This window comes from Strix uralensis, chromosome 4 (genome assembly GCF_047716275.1).
Source record: "Strix uralensis isolate ZFMK-TIS-50842 chromosome 4, bStrUra1, whole genome shotgun sequence".
Lineage (NCBI taxonomy): Eukaryota > Metazoa > Chordata > Aves > Strigiformes > Strigidae > Strix > Strix uralensis.
Genome location: NC_133975.1, coordinates 108,379,250 through 108,399,870, shown reverse-complemented (window position 1 = coordinate 108,399,870; position 20,621 = coordinate 108,379,250). Strand labels below are relative to the sequence as shown.

The 20,621-nt window shown below is 51.7% G+C and overlaps 1 protein-coding gene across 3 annotated transcripts in view; it reads right to left on the bottom strand.

Annotated features, from left to right (window-relative positions):
* The window catches only part of TMEM63C (transmembrane protein 63C), a 36,880-nt gene extending 26,606 nt beyond the window's left edge, over nt 1-10,274 (bottom strand). Inside the window, exon 1 of one of the 3 annotated variants that reach the window (XM_074868485.1) lies at nt 10,253-10,274. The gene's annotated coding sequence lies outside the window, so the exon portion shown is untranslated. Of the gene's footprint in view, nt 1-6,867; nt 7,005-7,236; nt 7,353-10,252 lie in introns of those variants that run through there. The other 2 variants (XM_074868483.1, XM_074868484.1) reach the window with 2 other exon arrangements.
* Between the last annotated feature and the right edge of the window lie 10,347 nt (nt 10,275-20,621).

Genomic DNA, 20,621 nt, shown 5'->3' with positions numbered 1-20,621 from the left:
GGAGACACCTCCCAGCCTGGGTCCCTGGGGCAACCAGCACTTCCAGTAAAGAAAGCATGGGCACATCCCGCCCTGAAACACCCCTCTGCTTCACCAGTGCCAGCACCGCACCTGCACTTACTAGAGACAAAAAGCTGTGCAACTGAAGATACTGCAGAGGCTCCGGCTCATCCTGACATCCCTGACCACAGCCCTGGGAGGGCGAGCAGAGCTCTGCACAGGCAGACAAACCCTCCTCCAGAGTGGCAGGAGGGTTTAATACTGATTATTTAAGTGATGCCGAATCCCACACTGTTGCCTTTTCCCTGGGGATAGGACCACCTTCAAGGACACACCGGTCTCCAAATCCTGCCCAGTTGCTTTCCATGCTTCTTCTGGCAGCACAGTTCCATCGCGGGGCACATGGATATCATGCTGGAGGGAGGGGATCAAAAAAGGACCGAAATCCAGGTGTGAGGAGCCACAGGCAGGCACTGGGAAGGCTCCTCCTAATGCTAACCATGGCATGGAGAGACCCTGTGCTAAATGAGCTGCAGTACCAGCATGAACCCAAGAGTGGGCTCCAGCAATGCCGCTGGTGCTGCGCAGAGCACCAGGCTGGCCACGCACATGGGCATGGCTGCAAAACCCAGCTACCTGGATTAGCTGTGTTCAATGAGGCAGTAAGATACCATCCTGCTGACACAAATGCCCTCCCTGCTTCCCATCTCTCCACCAAGGTGAGCTCCAGGGAACAGAGAGCTTTCCCCAGCATGTTCAGGGGACGGGCAGCCAGCCTGGAGCACCGAGAGCAGGACTGGACCCAAAGCTCAGCAGGTCCCATCACACGTCTGCACACCCCTTCTCCCACCCCAGGGGATGGGGAGGACACAGTGCTTCCATGGGCAGCCGGGGTGGTGGAGGGACATCCCCCAGCACTGCTCCCAGCTGGGACTCTAAAGGCCACAGACGTACAGAAACTTATTCTGTCCCCAGGATATTTTACACAAAAAAAACCCCAAGCCCAAAGAAATGTAGAGAGAAATCCCTTCTTTGCTGAAACCAACCACAACATGCCCTTCAAAGAGCCAGAAATTCACCTCCTCATTATGGAGGGAAAGAAACCCCTAAGTCTGACTCCGTGCAGGGGCTGTCTAAATAAACAGCCAGCCCCTCAGACATAGCTGCCAGGATGAAGAAAACCTGAAACCTAATGATTACCCTGGAACACACGTAAAACTGTAGTCGTGATAGTGTATGTAAGTACCTAAGACAAGGCTTAGGGTATGGTCATATTTCTGTAAGTTCAATTACTAAAGTTTTGCACAGCTAGGTTTATCCAGTCCAGTGTGTCCCAGAGGACTCTATTTGCAGAAACATTCACCCCCTGACTTTCCTGCAATGACTGAACTAACATAAAAGTCTTCAAAATGCACCATTCTCAGGAGGTGGCCCAGTCACTGCAGCTGTTATTAGCAGTATTTGCTTTGTTGGGCTTTTTTTTTTTTTCTTCTCAACAAGAAAGAATTTGATGAAATTTCATGGAAGAAAACACAAGAAATTAAGAACTCGGATGAAAGAAAATTAAACTTGATTGAAACCTCCCAACAGAAAAATCCAGTGAAACTGCCTGATGAGAAGATTAGCATCAGTGTAATATGAAAAGAAAAACCAATAAAGAGGACTTGGAACCAGAACAAATAAAAGAATTATGACTTTTGGAAACATATACCTGACTTAAAAGTAATCAGATTTTGTCTGAACTAAAAACTTTTTAAATTAAAAGACAGCCAATTTAAAACTGGAGTTTCTAACAATCTATATGCTAAGACCTCAGATCACTCTCACCAGCAAAAAATTAGTCAGTAGAAATTCATGCAGTATGTCCTTGCTGCCAGATCCACTCAGTGGCTGAGTGCCTGGAGCTAAAGCCTGATGAACTGCAAAAGTGGCCCTGACAGCAGCAACCGTTTTGAAAGCAGAGGTAAAAAAAATGTTTCAATTAATTTAGTACACTAACTAGTTTAGTCAAAGTTCAAAAAATTACTGCAGGTTAATGCAGGAGAGCCTGGTTCCCTTTCCAAACCCAATGAAGATGAAATGTGAGAGGATAATCTCTACTAGTTCTGAATTCTTAAAAGCCAGAAGAAATCAGGTTATATCATTCGTTATATTTTATATCTCCTATAATAAAATTCTGTTCCTATAATATAGTATTATAGCAATACAATATAGTATAGTAATATAGCATTGTTAAATTCATTACATATACAAATAATGTTTTCATAAACTTATTCTTTTTTCTTTTGTGGACCCACACATTTTAAGCAGTTTTATTTAAACAACTAGAAACCATTTTTTAAATGCTTGCTTTCTGCATTTTGATTTGGATTTCATTCTCCACTGAAATACAGCTGGACCAAATTTATAATAAATAGTGAAGTTATATCTAATAAGGAAATGTGTCATTCACCATTTTCTAATGCAAGAAATATCGACATTAAGAATCTAAATAACCATATGTTACACTATAAACCCACCCACTTAAGCATGGTGCAGCCTCCTGCTCAGCCCTAAGCACCACAACATACTCATCACTAAGAATCAGCTTGTCCTTAGGAAAAAAGCCGAAGTGTACAAACACAGCAAGATTAAAACTAGGTACTTAGGCTGTGGCTTTCTTATCATTAATTTAAATCATTACTTTAATCCTACTCAGCAGCAGGTCAAGAGCCCAACAAGGCGCAGATCAGATTTATTCTGAAGTCTACAAAGTTCAGTTCATTTTGCTATTTTTGCCATTATACTTCCCTTCCACATAGTTCTGCCATATGTGACCTCTCCTTGAGAAAAGCAGTCCAGAAACACAAGGAATGGTGCATGCCCCCAGCCTGAAGCCTGCAAGTCCTGGGAGTCTCTTACTGGTGTAAAGACCTCCAGACCACTGCTTGCAGGCTCTAGGAAGCTAGGCAAACCTCCGAACTTCTGGTCCTTTCTCCGATGCTGCCTGGGAGATTATCCCATGGTGACCAAATTTGTCAGAAGATAGGACAAATAATCACAGAAGTGTTGACACTGAAGGGAGATTGTCTAGTCCAGTCTCCCTTCTCAAAGCAGGGTCAGCTAGAGGAGGTTGCTCAGGGCCATGTCCAGGTAGATTTTGAATATGGGCAAGGATGGAGACTCTGCTCCCCAGTTATCCTTCCAAACCTGAGGTTTGCCCTAAGTTCCCCACCTCTACCTTCTCTGAATTTCAGTCTCCTCTAGCCCATCCAACGCAGCACATCAAGGGGCTCACTGTCTCAATCTCCATCACATCCTGCCCCAGCTGCCTCCTACCACCAACTCTCAGCTAACAATGAAGTACTCCCCAGTGAAGCAGGGCCAGAGCCCCTTCCTCTCTCTCTTAGGAGGAACTCAAAATAGCATGACAACATATTTTTCCACCTCTCACAACCCGCCTTTTAGCACTTGGGGGTGCAGTGGAGCTTGGCTCACTCAGATCCTGCCTTCCTCTCAGCTCACCCACAATCTGCAGATGACAAGACACAAGACATTGGTGCTGGGGGTAGGGGAATCGGGTCACCCAAAGCTTTCACATGCTCCCACTGAACAAGAGCCCTGAGTCTCTCTGCTCTAGTACTCCATTTTAAACACATCTTTATTTGAGATCAAACTACAACAGCATAGAAGCCCCTCCTTGGTCAAAATGGTACCCACAGCTTCTCATGGGGACTCTGCTGGGAACTGCACAACTGATACTGGTGTTGAAATGCTTCCATACCATGGTGTTCATGCTCCCCAGAGGCTGGGCAGCATTACAGTAATTTCAATTAGGAAGGCAATTTCTCAGCCAAAGAGGTTTACTCTGCAGCCCTTAGCACAGCTGCAGCTCTTACACCAACACAGCCATCCACTAAGAGAGGGCCATACCAGGACAGGCAAAGCAGGACAGTGCTGGGCTTAGGTAACCACCAAGATGAGTCATAAGAAGTGAACCTGGTGAGGAGGAGTGAGATCGAGTGATGGCTGAACTGCCAGAGAGGTGAGGGTGAGGCAGGGCCTGGGGCAGCGGGCTGGGAGAGGGGAGCCCATGCCCCCCGCCAGACCACTCCACCCCACCTCCCTCTGTCTCTGCAGAGAGGTCCTGTAGGACCTGCCGTGCCCAGTCTCACCCATTAACCAGCAACAATAGAGACCTGGGCAATGGGAAGGGCTATGCATGGCTACCTGGCCGGGGATGTCCCATTGTTGCTGTAATGGTGTGAGCAAACTGTTGCCATTGTCCCCACCTAATAACAAGGTGTGATCAGAGCCTAATTACCAGTCCCAGCTACATTTGAAGCAGTAACTTCAAGCCAGCTTTTAAAAGATGTTCAGGCATCTTAAAGTGTGGGTAGATGCCAAGTGGGATCCTCAAAAGCTCTAGGACCTCTTGTTGACGGACCTGATAGCTGGTTAGGGACTGAATGTAATCAAGCCATAGCTGAAGGAAATTGGGACTGGAGCTGCTTCTCCTGAAATAATCTCAAAGCAAACCCACTTTGCTCTGAGCACACTGCATCAGCAATGCAATGTTTTCTTCAAACTTAGGGCTAAGTAGACAAAATATATTTACAACAATTAAAGTAGGTAAGAAGAGCTGTTTCACCAACTGCAGAAGTGACAACAGTAGAAGGCTTTGGTGTTTACAGGACTCATGGAGGAGTCAGCATTCGCACAGCACACTGATGTTTGCCTAAGAGTTTAGGTGACTGATTAGTTTAATATCAATTGAATTCACTCGTGGGTGTTAGAAACATTTCTCCCTCTCCTTGCTTCTTTAGGAAAGCTCTCGCAGTCTGTTAAGACAGGAGTTATTTCCTGCGAGGAATATTTTAAAGCAGTGACACTCCTCCTTTTACAACTCTGCAGATGTAGGCTCTGAAGCTGTACTGAAATCTGCCTTACTTTCCCTTGGGCCAGAAGTCTGTGTGGAAGGAGAACAGTATTCACCTGTGTAGGCACACCCCTGACCAGCATCCCCAGCAAGCTCCGCTATTTCTGTCCCTGTTTGCAGGACCACCCGATGCTGTCAGCAGGCACCAAACCAGGGATGAACTAGTTAACCTCAGGGAAAGCTCTGAAGAGGAGAGCAGCTACAGAGCGATTCAAGTGTTATCATGAAAAAAAATAAAAGAGCTGAAAGGCATTCAGACAGAGTTGCAGAAAGATGGGAGCCAGGATGCTGCCATGGGAAGCAGGCTGAGGTTTAAGCTTACAGGGAAGCCAGAAAAGCCCATATGTGCTACAGAGTCAGAGGCTGCAGGGGTGCCGGCGGCCTCCCTGCTTTTATTTATTATTTATTTCTTTGCCAATGGCTGTTTGCCAGGCTACTTAAGACAAACCCTTCATGAAAAAGCTGCTTCTGTTTCCCTCTCCATCTGGTGCCCAGCCCTGACCACCGCTTTGCAGGGTAGCAGGGATGGCAGCGAGGCCAAGGCTCAGGTCTGGTCTCAGGGCCAGTCTTTGTGCCTTCTGTTTTTTCCACACTTTCTCTCCTCTCCCCTCTGAACAAACCACTTCAACAGCACCTTTTTTCCCAAATGGCACATTTTGCAGTCTCTCTGCCACTCACACAGGCAGCCTGACCTGTCACACAGCGTTGTAAAACCCCAGCATGGGGTAAGGTGCTTTCTCATACCTCATTTGCCCACCCAGCTTTCCGCTCACCTCCCACTCCCCCTTGAACTCTCTGAAAAGGGAGAAGTCAGGCCTGTACATCAGTCCTGGAGATGGTGGCTAAACAGTTAAAAGGAAAAAGATGTTCATGCAGAAATAACATCCGCCAGTCAGACAAAGGTCTCTCTTTCTCCTGGATAACACCCCTTCTGTTCAGGAGGTTTCTGAATTGCAAACCCACTGTGCAGCGGTGCTGCTGCTACAGAAGATGGGGAAGCAAGTGAGGGAGAAAGCAGGGCCTTGATCTGTGGACAAATCTGGATGAAGTCATAAATTGGGGGAAAGCAGCTCAGCCAGTGTTAGATCATCCTGACCCAACAGCCCTTTCAGAGTCATCAGTCTCTCAAAGGTGGAGGGAGAAATGGGGAGACATTCCCGCTCCTCTCCCCTGCTAGCACGAAGCATTCCCAACACCGTCAGGTGTGGCTCCCAGAGGGAGCATTCTGTGGCCAGGATGACGTGGGGACCGAGCACAAGCTATGGCATGACACAGCGGTGGGATGACATTTTATCTCGCATCAGAGGACAACAGCACAGGCCAGCATGTGTGCACTGGGGAAGGCCACTGAGGGGCTGGGGCTGGCTCCCTGCTTCTGCCGCTGACTTACTCCAGCAGCCCAGGGGAGCCCCCACGTCTCGGCGGGCCTCAGCCGCCCATCAAGCCCATCAAGCATTAGTTAAAGCCACTCTGGTACGTGGTGCAGAATGAGGGCAGTAAACCAGTGTCTAAACAGAGCCAAGCACCCAGCAATCTCCCACAACAACAAACCAAGGCCACCCCTGCATCCCGCACCCGCAGTCACCCTGGGAGCAGTACGTGGGCGCTGCCCGAGGCGGTGCTGGCACACTTGCCCAGGGGGTCCCGCAAGTTGCCGCGGGCATCCCCCTGCGCAGTCCCAAAGCCAGGCCCACCCGGGAGGCGCAGCTAAGCACGGGGCAGGCGGGAGTAGCCCCTCGCACGGCGCCGCTTCCTCCCCACCCCCATCCCACCCCGGCAGGACGCCCCCCGCCCTCTCCGCCCGTCCTGCACCTCAGGAGCCCCCCCCAGTCACCCCTCGCTTGAGCTCGACTGCTCGCCGGGACCCCGCCCCGCCAGGCGCCGGCTGAGCCCCGCAGCCCGGACCGCGGCTCCCGCCCCGCCGCCGCCGCCTCCCGCACCGCACTGACCTGCTGGGGGGGGGGTGTCCCGGCCCTGCTCCGCTCTGGGCGCCGCGCCCGCCGCCGCGCCCGCCGCCTCCCTCCTCCCCTTCCCGCGGCCCCCCCGCGCCGCCCGGCCGCGGGCTGCCCGGCACCGGCACCGGCAGGGGAAGGGGAAGGAAGGGGCCGAGGCCGCCGCCGCCGCTCCGCCCCCCCGCCCGCCCCGCTGCGGCGGAGAGGCCGCGGCCCCCGGGCTGCCCCCCCCCCCCCGCCTCACCCGTGCTCGGGCGGCGGGGCCTGCGCCGCCGGGCCGAGAAGTGGCCGGAGCTCCGGGCCCGGCGGGGGGAGCCGCCTCCTGGCCCGAAACGGGGGCGAGGAGCCCCCCGCCGCGCTGCCTACCGGGCGCCCCGTGGCATCCGAGCGGGGAGGAGGCGGCTCCGCGGCGGCCCCGGCTCTGGGTGCGGGGAGTTGCCGGCAGAGCGCCTGGGTGCGGGCTCTGCGCCGCTCGGGCTATTTCTGGGTCTGAGGCTGTGCCCGCCGCAGCAGCCCCCCCGAGCAGCCCCTGCGGCTGTCGGGCTCCTCGGGGGGGCTGCCCGAGCAGATGCCGCCGGGGCGAGGGCAGCGGGCGGCCGGGGCGCTCAGCCAGCGCCGCGGGGGCACCCGGGGGTCAGCCCGCAACACAGCGGCAGGGCTGGGTGGATGGGAGCGCCTTAGACCTCAACAGCATTTGCAAAAACCTCTCCCGCTGGTGCAGCATCGCTCAGTTGCTTGGCGGGGGTGGTAGCTAAGAAACTTCCCAGGGGTCTTATTTGTGCCGAGCAGCCGTGCCTTCCTGCCATCGCGGCGGCTGGGACGGGACCTGAGCCACCAGCGTGCAAAGGGGCTTGGAGAGCTTGCTTTTCCTTAAGCATCCCACCTTGCTGCTCCCCATTTCTCCAACCTGGGAGGGTGCGGGCAGCACACCCCGCGCTGGAGAAACGCCCAGCAGCACACCCAGACACCGGTGTTCCCAACCGATGTGACCGCAGGGAAGTCCCACTGACGTCCCAAGTGCTTCATTGCTGCCGCCTCGTATGAGGGCCTGGGGTCCCACACCTGGGGCTTCTCCAGATGCTGAGTAAACAATGCTGCTCTGCAGCATCCTCTGAAGTCTTGTTTGGGCTCATTTCATCTTTTTGGGGCTGAAGAAGCACAATCCAGTGGCTAAGCCCCTGCCGTTTAAAGGCAAGCGCAGCTACAAGTCACCGGGAGAAGCATCAGGGAACCAAAACATGTAATGAGCTGCCAGCCAAGAATCTCCCTTCATACTGCAGGTGGAAATAGACTGACACAACTCATGGAGCATGAGGAACCAAGGGGTGAAAAACAAGTGTCTTTTTTTTTCAGGCTCCCCAAGGCTGAGGTAGCACTCAGCTCCTTTGTGCTCTGCTGGAGCATGGTGCAGAGCACCGGTGAGCTACAACACGATGGCTTTTGATAAAACTTTACTATAAACGAGACTTTTATTCTGGACTGGTAACTTCTAGGAGATACCATAGCCCAAACAACACATCCCTAAAACCCTAAGGAACAGCAGAACAAAAAAAGATTTCCAAATCACTTTCACTGCCATCTCCTTCAGCCCCAGCAATATGTATGATGTGGAGAAGTCACACAGCTTGCCCCCTCACTCCAGACAAGCCAGCACCAGTCCTACAGCATCACCAAGGCTTGGAGACCTTGGCTGCCACCTTGCAGCAGGTGACACTCTCTGCCTCAGGAGAGAGCAGAGGACTGCGCCAGCTTAGTACAACATGTGCTCCACAAACACTGAGCAATGGGGGCTTGTGGGAGACACAAATCTGTGGGGATTTTCTAAAATGCCTTGTGACTTGTGATCTGCCACCAAGTCCCCAATATTCAATACTCCTCAGCAAGTGCAGACTGTGTTTTTCATAAACCATGACTTTTCTGACCTACTGAACTGGAAACCTATATGCTCCATGACTTAAACTGGCAAATGCTGCTGGGAAATCTTGACTTCTGAGCAGAGCTGGCATCCTTGCTGCTGGTGAGTTACCCCAGTCCCAAAGGAGTGAACACCTGCTCCCCCTCCCTTGGCCCACCAAGACATCAGGGACCACACAAAGCTGGGTAAACATAACCCATGCATAAGCGATTCCCTGGAGATACTTGTTTCTTCTGACTCTGGCCCAGGTTATGCCTAGCTAGAATAGAATAGAATAGAATAGAATAGAATAGAATAGAATAGAATAGAATAGAATAGAATAGAATAGAATAGAATAGAATAGAATAGAATAGAATAGAATAGAATAGAATAGAATAACCAAGAGGGAAACAGAGAGGAGTCCAAACAAGGAGAAAAACTTTTTCATTTTCTGTTAAGTATTGGGCCTCAGTGGCCATGACTGGCTCAAGAGCCTTACAGGTCCAGTCTCACAAGGGCTTAGGCATCCCATGTTTTTTAAGCCATTTCACACGCCTGGGAAGCACAAGCAGCGTGTGGCTCAGTCTTCAGCTCTGCATGTGGAGGAGCCCGTTACGTCCTTCCCATGCTGCTGATAACCCTGCAGCAGTGTGGGAGAGACACTGAGCCGCAGCCAGAGGCAGCAGCAGGATGAGGCACAGGGAGCTGCTTCGCAGTCAGAGCTGTAGCATTATGTCCTGCTGTCTGTGTGATACTCCCAACTGTAATTCCTCTTTTCCATCATTTATGGCTTTAATATTTAAGCTGAATTTCTCCAGGCAGGCTCAGGGACTCAGCCTGAGTTTGTCTAGACACATTTCAGGCAAGATGGTGCCACTGTTTCTGAGAATGATGTCTGGAGAAAAAGACTATTTTGTCCATGTTTAAAAAAAAGGCTGGTAGTTTCTTCTTGGGCAGCTCCAGTGACTCCGAGCTTCACAGCCAAACACTGGCAAAGGTGTGGCCTTTAGCTGGAAAAGTGCCTTTGAATACCCCCATGGAGCTGGTGTATGTCCCTGGAAAACTGCAGTTTGCCCAGGCTGGGGGGCAGACATGAAGGGTGCGGCAATGAAAAGACCATTTAGTCCCTGCTCCCTGCTCCTGGAGCCAACAAGAATGTGTCTGTGCCCCTGGCTGGCAGCCCAGCCTGGCATGGCACAGTGCTGCCAGGATGTCCTCATGCTGACTGCTCCCCACCAGGATGGGCCAGCTGGGGTGCGGTGAGCGTGTCCCATGAGCCCTAGGCCCGGGCTTGCCTGTAGGCAACCATCGAAGAGGGCCCTCACCTCCCTAGTGCAGGGGTGGGAGCCGGTGTGGGGCTTCATTGAGCCATGCGGTGCAGGCAGGCCTGGACATGGCACCTGGGGAGTGGGGCTGGGAATGGGCAAAGGCACAAAAGAGCTGGTGCTGGCATAGCACAGCCCTGGATGCGGCCCCAGACTTTCTTACCTGCAAACTGCTTCGAGGACAGAATTACTTGTTTCCTCGGAGGATTTTTTTCCTCATCATTACATTATGTTCATGCTTGAAAAGCAGGAATTAATATCTTCTCACCCCTGGGACAAGTGGGGCGTTATCTCCGGGTAGAGGTGGAAACTCACACCTGAGGAGGTTGAAATTGCACTCACCCAGCGATGCTGGGCAGTTTCCCCTGTGGTTGGCACAGCACAGCACTGCAGCCCTTCTGTGGTAACTTCAGCCCCGGCCATGGGCACTCAGCATTTCTTCCAGCTGGACTGCAGGGCACGGAGTGGACACCTGGAAAATGAAATCCGGGCACTTTAGTCACCACGTAATGGAAGTGCTGGTGAAGCACCCTGCCTCGCACAGCCCTGGGGATGGCGGCAGGAGAGAGGCTGCTCCCCAGGCCAATGTTAGCTGTCTTCTCCCGAGACCTGCCTGCCTTTCCTAGCGCTGCCTGCCTTCTTCCCGAAATACCTCCTGCCTGCCGTAACTAAGGAAACAGGGCTCCTGTAGGCAGCAGTTTCTTTCAGTGTGCGCCATTGCCGGGTCCCCAGAGCGCAGGGGAGCTGCGGGCACCATTCCGGGCTTAGGCACTGCCAACCCCATCCACAGCCCGGCCAGGGCTGCCCCATAGCCCACTCCAGGAACCCAAATGCAGGGCAACACCTCCCACACACAGCCCCTGAAAGCCGGGGCAGAGCCGGCTGTGACAGACCTGCATTCCCCTGCGCAGGGGAGGGCTCTGCACCCTTCACTGGGGTCTGCCTGGTGGGAACCCCTGGCCCCAGGCAAGATGCTTCTCCCTTCCCACAGGACACCATGGGACTCGTGCTTTGCAAAAGGAGAGGCTGAAAGAGCTGCAGCAGAGGCTGAGCTGCCATCACACCAGCCACCTCAATTCCGTTAATTAAAACAGTTAATTTCTTAATTTTCAAGTGCTCACCCCAGACCTTTGCAGGGCTCCTTGAAGGCAGCTTGCCATTGGGAATAGCAGAGAAACTGGGGCCGCAGCTGCTAAGCTGGGAAATCGTCTCTCCCCCATGCCGCCTCCCTCGTGGTTTGGTGTCTGCATGCTTGTAATTTCAAATCTGCTTCAAACATCACCCACCACCCAGGCTGTGTGACCAGGCACTAATCAGTTACATTTAGATATGCTAATTGGCTCTTCCCAATTGCCAGTCAGGTGGGACAGTGGGGTTCAGTGCTCAAAGGCATGGGATTTCTCCATGGCCCCAGACCTCAGTTTTTTGGCTGGCCTGGGGAAGCAACGTGTTCCTGCGGTGCTGCCCAGCCACTGCCAGCCCCACTCCAAAAGGCACCATGGCTGGGCCCTCAGCACAGGCAGCTCAAGTTGTCCAAGCCACCAACGCAGCTTAAACTCAACTCATCTCAATGAATACCAGTCCTGGCCCTCCCGGCTGTCAGCCACTGCTGCCTCCAGTGGTGCCTCTGTGGGTGCTCCCACCCGCTCCTGTTATCACTGCGAGCAACTGGTGTAGCTCCTTGCTTGGGGCTTTTCTCTCTTCACCTCAGCATCCTGCCACTAACTAAATGTTCCTCCACTTTTCCCTCACCAGATTCTGCCTTTTGCAACATGGAGTGCTTCGCTCACCCACCTTGAAGAAGGACCCATTGGAAATCTTCTTCTAGACCTGAAGGCTTGTACTTGGTAATGCCGAGCCAGCTTTTGTGCATCAAACATCCTTGCATTACTCTGCAAATACCTAGTCTGCACTTCACCAGAGGTCAGGCCCACTGCTCACCTACCCTGTCAGTGACAGATGCTCTGACCTGCCCCCATGTCTGCTCTGAAAGCCCAGGGTGTGCTGTTGTTTCTTGCTTGTGACTCTGAAGATGCACACAGATAGGAACACGGGTCCATTCACTCTGTGGAATATACATCTCCCTTTCTTATGCATGTGTGTGTGAAAGAGAAACAAAATAAATACATGGTTGTATGGATCTTGAAGTAGAGGTCATGGATCAGAGTCAAATCTTCCCTGCAGACCTCAGGGCAATGACCCCTCTGCATCAGGAGGTGCAACTGGTAATTCCTGACAGATGAGAAGATGATCCGGGCTGAGGTCTTGACCTTCTGAAGCAGAAAAAGGCATTTGTGAAGATGCTTTGAGCAATGGAAGATTGATTGCAGACATACCAAGGAAAAGTGATGGCAGCTTTAATGAGAATGTCAGTGGATTATGGAGGGAGGATGTAAGCTGGCAGGCTGAGCCAGGAGAGCCAGCGAGGAAGATGCACATCATGTAATGAACCATATTACCATTCTGGCCAAACACAGGGCTCTGCGTGCAGGCTGGTCTCTGCCCACATGCCCGGCCTTCCTGCGAGCAAACACCCAATGCACTGATGTTCTCCCCAGCTAAAACAGCTGCCAGCAGTGCAGTCAGCTAAGGCACAGTGGTGCGGTCCTTTATGAAAGTCATTAACTCTAAATAGGCTCTCTCATACACAAAATATTCAACAAAAGTATCTTTGCTAACTAGCTCGTTGGCCTTTCCTCCATGTACAGGATAGCATCAGAATGAAAAAAAAAAAAAAGGAAAGCAAAAGGAAGGGCTATCCTAGGTCAGAAAAGGGATTTGTGTAGACTAGCATTCTGGTTTTGGAAGCAGCTGGTAGCAAACACCATGAGAAGAGCATAAGAACAGAGTGGAAGGACTATGCTCTTGCAGTGTCCTCTCCCACTCACCAGCATAAGGCTTCCTGCACCAGCAAATACAACATTCTTGGAAGAGATTCAGTGTGGCAACTGAGACATGGATTCCCAATGAAATCCAGAAAGAAAGAGCATTTATTGTTACAATGGTACATACTTATGCTCTCGGATGCTATCGGTAAAGCTCTTACTTCATAGTTAACAAATCAGCAATTAGACAGCTATCAACCTTTTCTCCTATCAACATAAGACACTCTAACACGCGCTGTGCAGACCAATCACCCTCTCATTCATGCACTGTTCTTGCGGTAGTAACTTCTCACAGTTCAGTACTTTTCCACAGTTTAGTGTTGCAGCTGTCCATTGTTTTTCCCTGCCACCTTGGCATAGCTCAACAGCTTCTTATCTTTCTTCCAAGGCCTGTTTTTCATCAAAGCCTAGGTATTTCTCAGAGGCTGTGCAAGGCTGACAGGCCAATGCCTCCCACAATTCAGAAGCCATATAAAATGTGGGCAAGGTGCAGCAAGGTGTTCTCCGGGTAAGCTGCACATTGTGTGAAGAGCACAATATCTCCTCACGGCTCTTCTGACCCACTCACCAGCTACTTTCACCCACTTCTCAGTCTGGAACATGCGATGTTTGAGCCCAGTCATCAACAAATAATTATGTATGCATTTCTCTGCTCATGCTGCTGGCTCTACCGATAGTTTTACTGCATGTATAATTTATCATCTTCAACTTCATTCATAATGATCTTTGCACCTCCTTTCTCTCTCCCTTCCTTTCCACATGCACTGAAATTAAGCCTCCACTTAGTAGAAGCAATATGAGGTTTATCAGCCTGGAGTTACACCAGGGAGGAGCTGGGAATGCTCAACTGAACTGAAATGGGAAATGTGAGTGAGTGACGTGCTATTAATGGCTACCATGCTATTAATGCTACCCCATGACAAAAGCAGGGTCCTGAAACACTGGTGGTCACTGATGATTGCAGCCCTGCTTCTGGTCCTTCATCCACCTTCCCAGGTAGCTCAGCAACTGGCAGGTCTGCAACTGCTTCAGCAGACTTCCAAGAGCCCAGGGAGAGCTCTAGCACACTGAGACAAGGCAGATGCAGCAGTGCTTCTGCTCTCTGTTGGTGACCAACGTAGTATGTTGTGTAATAAACAAGGAGAAAGCACTGGAGCTCCCAAGCAAAAGCTTGGAGAACTCCTGGAGCATAATAGCTATGTTGCAATAGAGCGTGAATCACTGCAGCAGGTAGGATTCACATCTGATGCAGCTTTTATCCTCCTGCAGTGAGGACTGCAGCCCTCATCGGTGGCAATTTGGGGAGCTGTGGGTGGGGGATGCTGCTCTGCAGGTGGATTCTGCTGGGGAAGAAAGCGCTGCCCTCCCAAGGGAGATCACAGCCATGGGGCTGGGGGCTCCCTGGCAGAGCTGAAGAGGGAGGCAGGGCAGACGTCTCTCTTGGGTTGTGATGGTCGGCTCCCATCCCACCTCCACAAATGTCCTCAAGCTTCTTGACTCCCAAACTGTGTTGGTGACTGCCCCATGCTGTGGGTGATCCAGGGAAGGGATGTGTAAGCTGGCCCCTTGTGCCCCCCAGCCCACCCCCTGCAGCACCCTGCAGCACCCTGCACTGCCCATGTCTTACTGCAGGGCTCCCACTCTCCTACCCCTTCTCCACCCCACACCATCTGCCCCGCTATTGTCTTTGGTGTGCCAGTGTGCCATGGGGGACGGAGAGTTGGGCTCAGAGGAGCTGACTGCCACAGGACATGCTCCACGCTCAGCGCTGGCCAGTGCCTCCCGTCCCTCCCAGATGGGGCAGCATCTCAGCAGTCTGCTAGGTAAGCACGGGGCTGTGGGCCAAGCAACCCAAGCTCTGCAGCCCAGTGGGCTGAAAATACAGCAGCACAGCATCATATACCACGTGTGGTACAGGCTTGGCTTATACCTGCTGACCTACACCTCTTGCTCAGTGGATTCATTCCCCACCAGGTGGTTCCTAGCACTTGGCCAGGTTTGTATTAGCCTCTGACAAGATGGCATTTTGATAAGAGATGGGTGTGGAGCTCCCCAGGGGCATATTTAATGTGCACGTTGGAGCCAGGCTGAACCTCCAGGTTATCTGTCCTGGACATGCAAGCAGGTACTGTAGGAAAAGTCAGTTGTGCTGGAGCAAGTTTGGTGGTCTGTGATGATTTCCTATCTCTGCAGCCCCTTCATTTGTTACTTCTTCCCCATGGGCAAGGTGATAAAGGCTTTGGGGAGTGACTCGATCCCACCCCTGCAGGGAGGGTGGGATTGCTGCTTCTCTACCTTGGTCATTGCTCCACTGCCTTCGGATGCCTCTCTGGTAAGGGAGAGCACAGGAAGGGGTCATGCTTCTCTGAAGGAGGCCGGTTTTGCCTGTGTCTGCGTCTTCCCGTGGGAGTTGCCCAAGGAACGCTGACAGCCTGGCCCCCCTCCCCGACCCGCAGGGGCCTTCAGCCACCCAGGGGAGGACCTGCCTGGGGGGCACCACGGCTACCCGGGTAGGAGCGGACTTTGGAAGCGGCTCGGCGGGGCTTTTCGGGGCGAGCCTGCGGGCAGGACTGCGCTCCCGTCCCTTCCCCTCCCGTCCTGTCCCGAGCCCTCCCTTCCCGGCCGCTCCCGCCGCTCCCGGCGGGCTCCCAGCCCCCTCTGCCGGCTCGGTCGGGCATCCCCACCGCGCCCGGCGCCGGTGCCGGGGACACAGGCGCTGTCCTGTCCCCAAGTGCCAGCCCACCCCTGGGCACTCCCCGGGGGCCGTTCCCCAGGAGGTGACAGGCTCCCGCGCCACAGCAGCTCTTCCTCGGAGAGGGGTCAGCGGCAGCCCTGGAAACCGGGCGGGGGGCGGTAGCGGGTGCCCGGCAAGGTCCGACGAGCAGCCGGGATTGGGAGGGCGCTTGGGAAGCCGGTACCTCCTGCACAAAGCACCTCTCATCCCGGTGATCACCCCAGCCCCTCCGCTGGCTCTTTCTGATCCCGACCACCCTTGATATTTCCAGCTTTCACATCACACCAGTCCCCTCCATCCCCACATCTTCATCTCTTCTGTTCCTGTTTCCCAGCTCCTTTCAGCCCTGCCCTCCACACCAGGCCAGGGCCCCTCCTGTCTGAGCCCTCCCCAGGGCTCCCCCTGGCCCTGGCCCCCTCAGCCCCCAAAGTGATCGTGCCTCCTCTCCTCACTGCATGGCCACTGCTCCCTCTGCTCCCCAGACACAGCCTGCCTGCTGCCCCTCCAGCTCTATGGGGCAGACTTTCTCCAGCTGTGAGTGAAGCAGATCCTGGCTTCTGCTTCTGGCAGGTGTTTTGGAAACCTGGCTACTGGCTGTGCTTACCCCAAATCCACCAGAGAGGAATCTGAGAGAAGCAAGTGAAGACAAGTCTGGAGAAAGTCCAAGTCTCTCTGCTGCGGGACTTCTTTCCCATATTTATTCCTCATGTTTCTGTTTCATCCCATAACTTCTCACTGGGTCTTCAGAGGTGAATAATTCACATCCCGCCTCGCTGTTTACACTGCGGTCCTCTGTAGTCACCCTCTGCAGTCCTCCACTGCGGAGATCTGCTGCTCCTTCACTGCAGTCTTCTGTTGGGTTTTCCTCACTCGGTCACTGCCCTTGCGAGGAGGAGGGAGAGTAAAGCCAAAGGTGCCATCCCCACAGCAGACACCACACCAGCTCCGTAGCCCCTGGACCACCATTGCCACTACCATTGGCCCAGAATCTTGGGGATAAGGGAAATTATAATCCGCCAGGAGCATGCTCTTTTTTCAGGCATCCTGATGTGTGGTTGCCCTTGACACAGTGCCATCAGCCTAACCTTGAGCTTACTCAAAGCAGTGCTAAGGGCTTCATTTGTTTGATACCAAATACATTAGGTGGTTCCTGGAATCTGGCAAACAACTACCCATGATCAAATCATGGTTTTCTTTTCCTTCAGCTGGGAGAAGAAAGTAGCATCTCAATTATTTTTGTTTGGCTCATTTAGGGAGATATTACTGAACCAAGGTTTACCCTTCAGCCCTACCCTGCTCAGAAGGGGTATTGGCGTCAGAGGCCTGGTGTTTGCTCCCAGCATCTGTAGCGATATCTCCAGCTCCCTGGCACAAAGAGTGAGTTGCTTCCCCTGGGAGCCCAGGCTACATGGAAACAGGGGAACATGGGGCTGCGTCCAGCCTCCTCAGAGGAGGACCTGGTTCTGCCTCTCATCCTCTTCCTGACCAGGGCTTTGAAATTCTTCTGTTAAAGCAAGCCAGATCTGCTCCAGGAAAAGATGCTGTTCATCACCAGTAGGGACAAAGAGCTGCCCAGAGGATGCCCTGAATGGTGACAGGGCTAAACAGACATCTAGCTCAGGGCTGCACAGAAAGTGCCTTGACCGGCCCAGGGATCAGTGTGGGAATCAGCTCCATGTGGTCACCCAACTGGCAGGGATAATGGACCTTCTGCACCAAATCCGGGGCTTAAATGTGTGCTCAGAAAGTGAAGTGCCTGGGCTCTAATTCCTCCTAAATCTTTCAGAGTTTGAGCCCAGTGTCTTTCATACCAAGCTACCTGATGGGATGGGCTGGGACTGGCTCCTTGGATGGATCTGGGCAACTGTGTGTATGGCACGTGAGGACAGAGAAGGCCAAGAAGCAAGATGGTATTTGACTTGGCATTGGGTGGCTGGAGGTCTCTGCTCCCAGTGCTGTTAGTGCATTTTATGTAATGGATCATAAATGGGAACTGCACCCACTGGGGTGGGTGGAAATGTGACAGAATCTGGCCCTCTGTGTAGCAAGCAAGTAGTCAGTTAAAATCATTGTCACCTGCAGTGTGGCTGGGGTAGTGGTTGTGTGCAGTCCATCTAGTGCACTAGTTGATAGCTAGCATTTTTGCAGAGCCAAAGTAATTTAGGAACTGCCCTTACAGACCCACTGGAGGAGCATCTTGACAGGGGCAGCAGCCGTGTGATGGCAGGGAGAGAGATCACTTCTCCCAGAGCACTGCTGTGGCAGGCAGGAGGATTAATCCAAGTCTATTTTCTGGAATTGATTTAACACTGTGTTCATTTATCTGCAGCTCCTGCTGAAACATTTCATATTTCTGATTTCAGTGTTTCCAAGGCTGAAAGGCTTACTTCTCTAGGGAGCAGCAGTTCTGCAGGAGGACAACAAGTAGGAGCCCTAGGGAAGCAGCAAAAGGGAAGGAATATTTTATCTTTAGTAGCTGGTCATTTCCATTTTGGAGGCAGTGAAAGAAGAACCATCTGGTGGGTGCTGAATATTCACTATGTAAACAGTGACTTGGTTATGAATATGTGCATGTGTTGTTGTTATTTATTATTTATAGGATTCCTTAGGTGTGCATGTCACTTCACAAGCAGAAAGGAAGACCAGGGCTCTTGCACCTTAATGTGCCCAATATAAATTTGACACAATGCTTGATAGCAACAGAGCACGGCAGATGAGGCAACCATCTGGGGGTGGGGAGGGAGATGCCACCTCTGTGAAAAAGGGCAATGTACAACTTCTGGAGCAGTAGCTGCTCCTGCTGACAGCAGATTGCTTCAGATGACCACCCTCACATATTCATGCCTGTTACTTTGGGTTTTAATCCTCCCCTGCAATAAACACCATTTACATTTATTATTTTAATTCTCTACTCCTTAAGAGCTCTGCTCCCGCAGTGTCCTGCCTGGAAATGATGCAGAATGAAAGGAACCTTGGTCCAATACCTTTCCTCACTGTGGTATCCACCTGGGGGTGATGAGACTGCTCAGTTGGCTTGAGCTTTATGGCTCAGGATCTTCCAATCGGTCAGCTGAAACAAAAAGAGACGTTTTATTGTGCACTTTTCCTGCACAATATATTTCAAAGTATCTTGAAAGCAAGGACAAGAGTCCCATCAAGTCACAGGATGACACCTTGTTGTCAGGGTATAACATCTGATACTGAAGCCTGCTGGGGATGATGGGATTTTGAGAGCACCCAGATACCTGCAGAGGATGCTCAGAGTTTTGCAGGAAGAAATGCCTGTAGTACTTCCCCCTTCTCTTGTCCTTCCTTTTCTTTTCACTGCCTGAGCTTTTATTCTACTTTTTTTTTTTGCGACAACATTCAGCCCTTGCTCTGGTGCCAAGCAAGTATTGTGGGCAGGGTTTGATGAAGGGGCAGTCATAGGAACTAGAATGGAAGGGTCAGGTCTGTTAGGGGAAAAATACCCGAACCATTATGGGGACAGTGTTCGGGGGCACCTGCAAGGCCAGTGGGATGGAGGAGTGGTTGCACCACAGCCAGGACAACAGCCCTGGCCTGAGCTCAGGCCCTTAAGTGTCTTCCCTCCTGAAACACTCCCTTCCCAACATTTTCTCTTCCTGCTGGCATGCTCTGACATACTGAACTTTACTTGACTGCAAAAGTTTGTTTCCCAACACCACCAGCAAGCAGCAAATGAGTCAAATGCTGATTTTTGCGACAGCTTTCCTAACACAGCAGGGTACACCATAAATTGTGACTTGTTTCGAACAGGCCTGGTGCTCTGTTGCACGGGCCAGCTAGAACAGCCCAGAGCATCATAAACAATCCAATATCCCAGCTCCTTGGAACCACACTGGCTGCTTGGTCTTTCTCCTCTGCTTCCAAAAAGATGTTTAGATGTTTGTTTAGATGTTTATATGACTCCAAGAATGAGAGAGCTAGGCTAGGAAGGACAGAGATACCTGTAAGAACTTTCACATAAGATGAGGCAATGTTAGTGACTGCTCTGCTTTTTTGTGGTGAGAGCTCTGTATTCCTTGCTGAGCGCCTGTAAACAGTAGATATCCCACAGTCGCAGGGCTCTCCCTGTTAGTCACTGCCAGCATGAGAGGAATGTAGCTGTTGTGGCAGCTCCTCAGCTCCTTGGTTGCAGGAGGAGAAGCAGTCCCAGGTAGACAGTACCAACTCAGGCAGACCAAAGCAAATCAGCTAAGGTTTCGAAGGATGGCCTTCTCTATTGCTCCCTAGGCATCAAGTCCTATTTAAAAAAAAGTACTGTGAGTTAGAAGACCCCTAAGACACATCTTAGAAAGCAACCAGTTTTTTCCTTTTCTAAATATACCCTTGGTGCTCATGCTACTGGGACCACTTGGACTTTCTGACAGAAATGTCAACTGCCCAGTCTGTGCGGTGGGTTGCTATTCAGGAGTTCAGAAGGTGGATTTTGTTCAATAGACACAAAACGTCTTTTACAGCCTACTCAACAACTCATTCTTCACTTGGAGGCAATTGACCCTTTGTCAATAAACCTTTCACTCTGTCTTCTGAAGTGCTGGAAATCCATTTGCTAAAGGACATTGTCATGGGGGAAGGTGGAGAACAAGCACTTTTGAAAGAGTAGGGTTCTAGATGCATTTTTTTCCCTCATTTCCATTTCTTCTCTTTGTTCACATGGCTTATTGACCTGAAAATGTCTCTGAAATACAAAGATACAGCAAGCCATGGATATGTCGTTAGGTGGCAGATTATTTACTCATTTACTTTAGGACTGTCTGGATTAGTTTTAAATGTATGCCACTATCTGAATCATAATGTGTCCTTGCATAAATACCTTGTACACCAAGCATTACCTCCTAGATTAGTTTTACACTGAATGATAAGCTGGGAGGTTTGTAATGAAAAAAGAG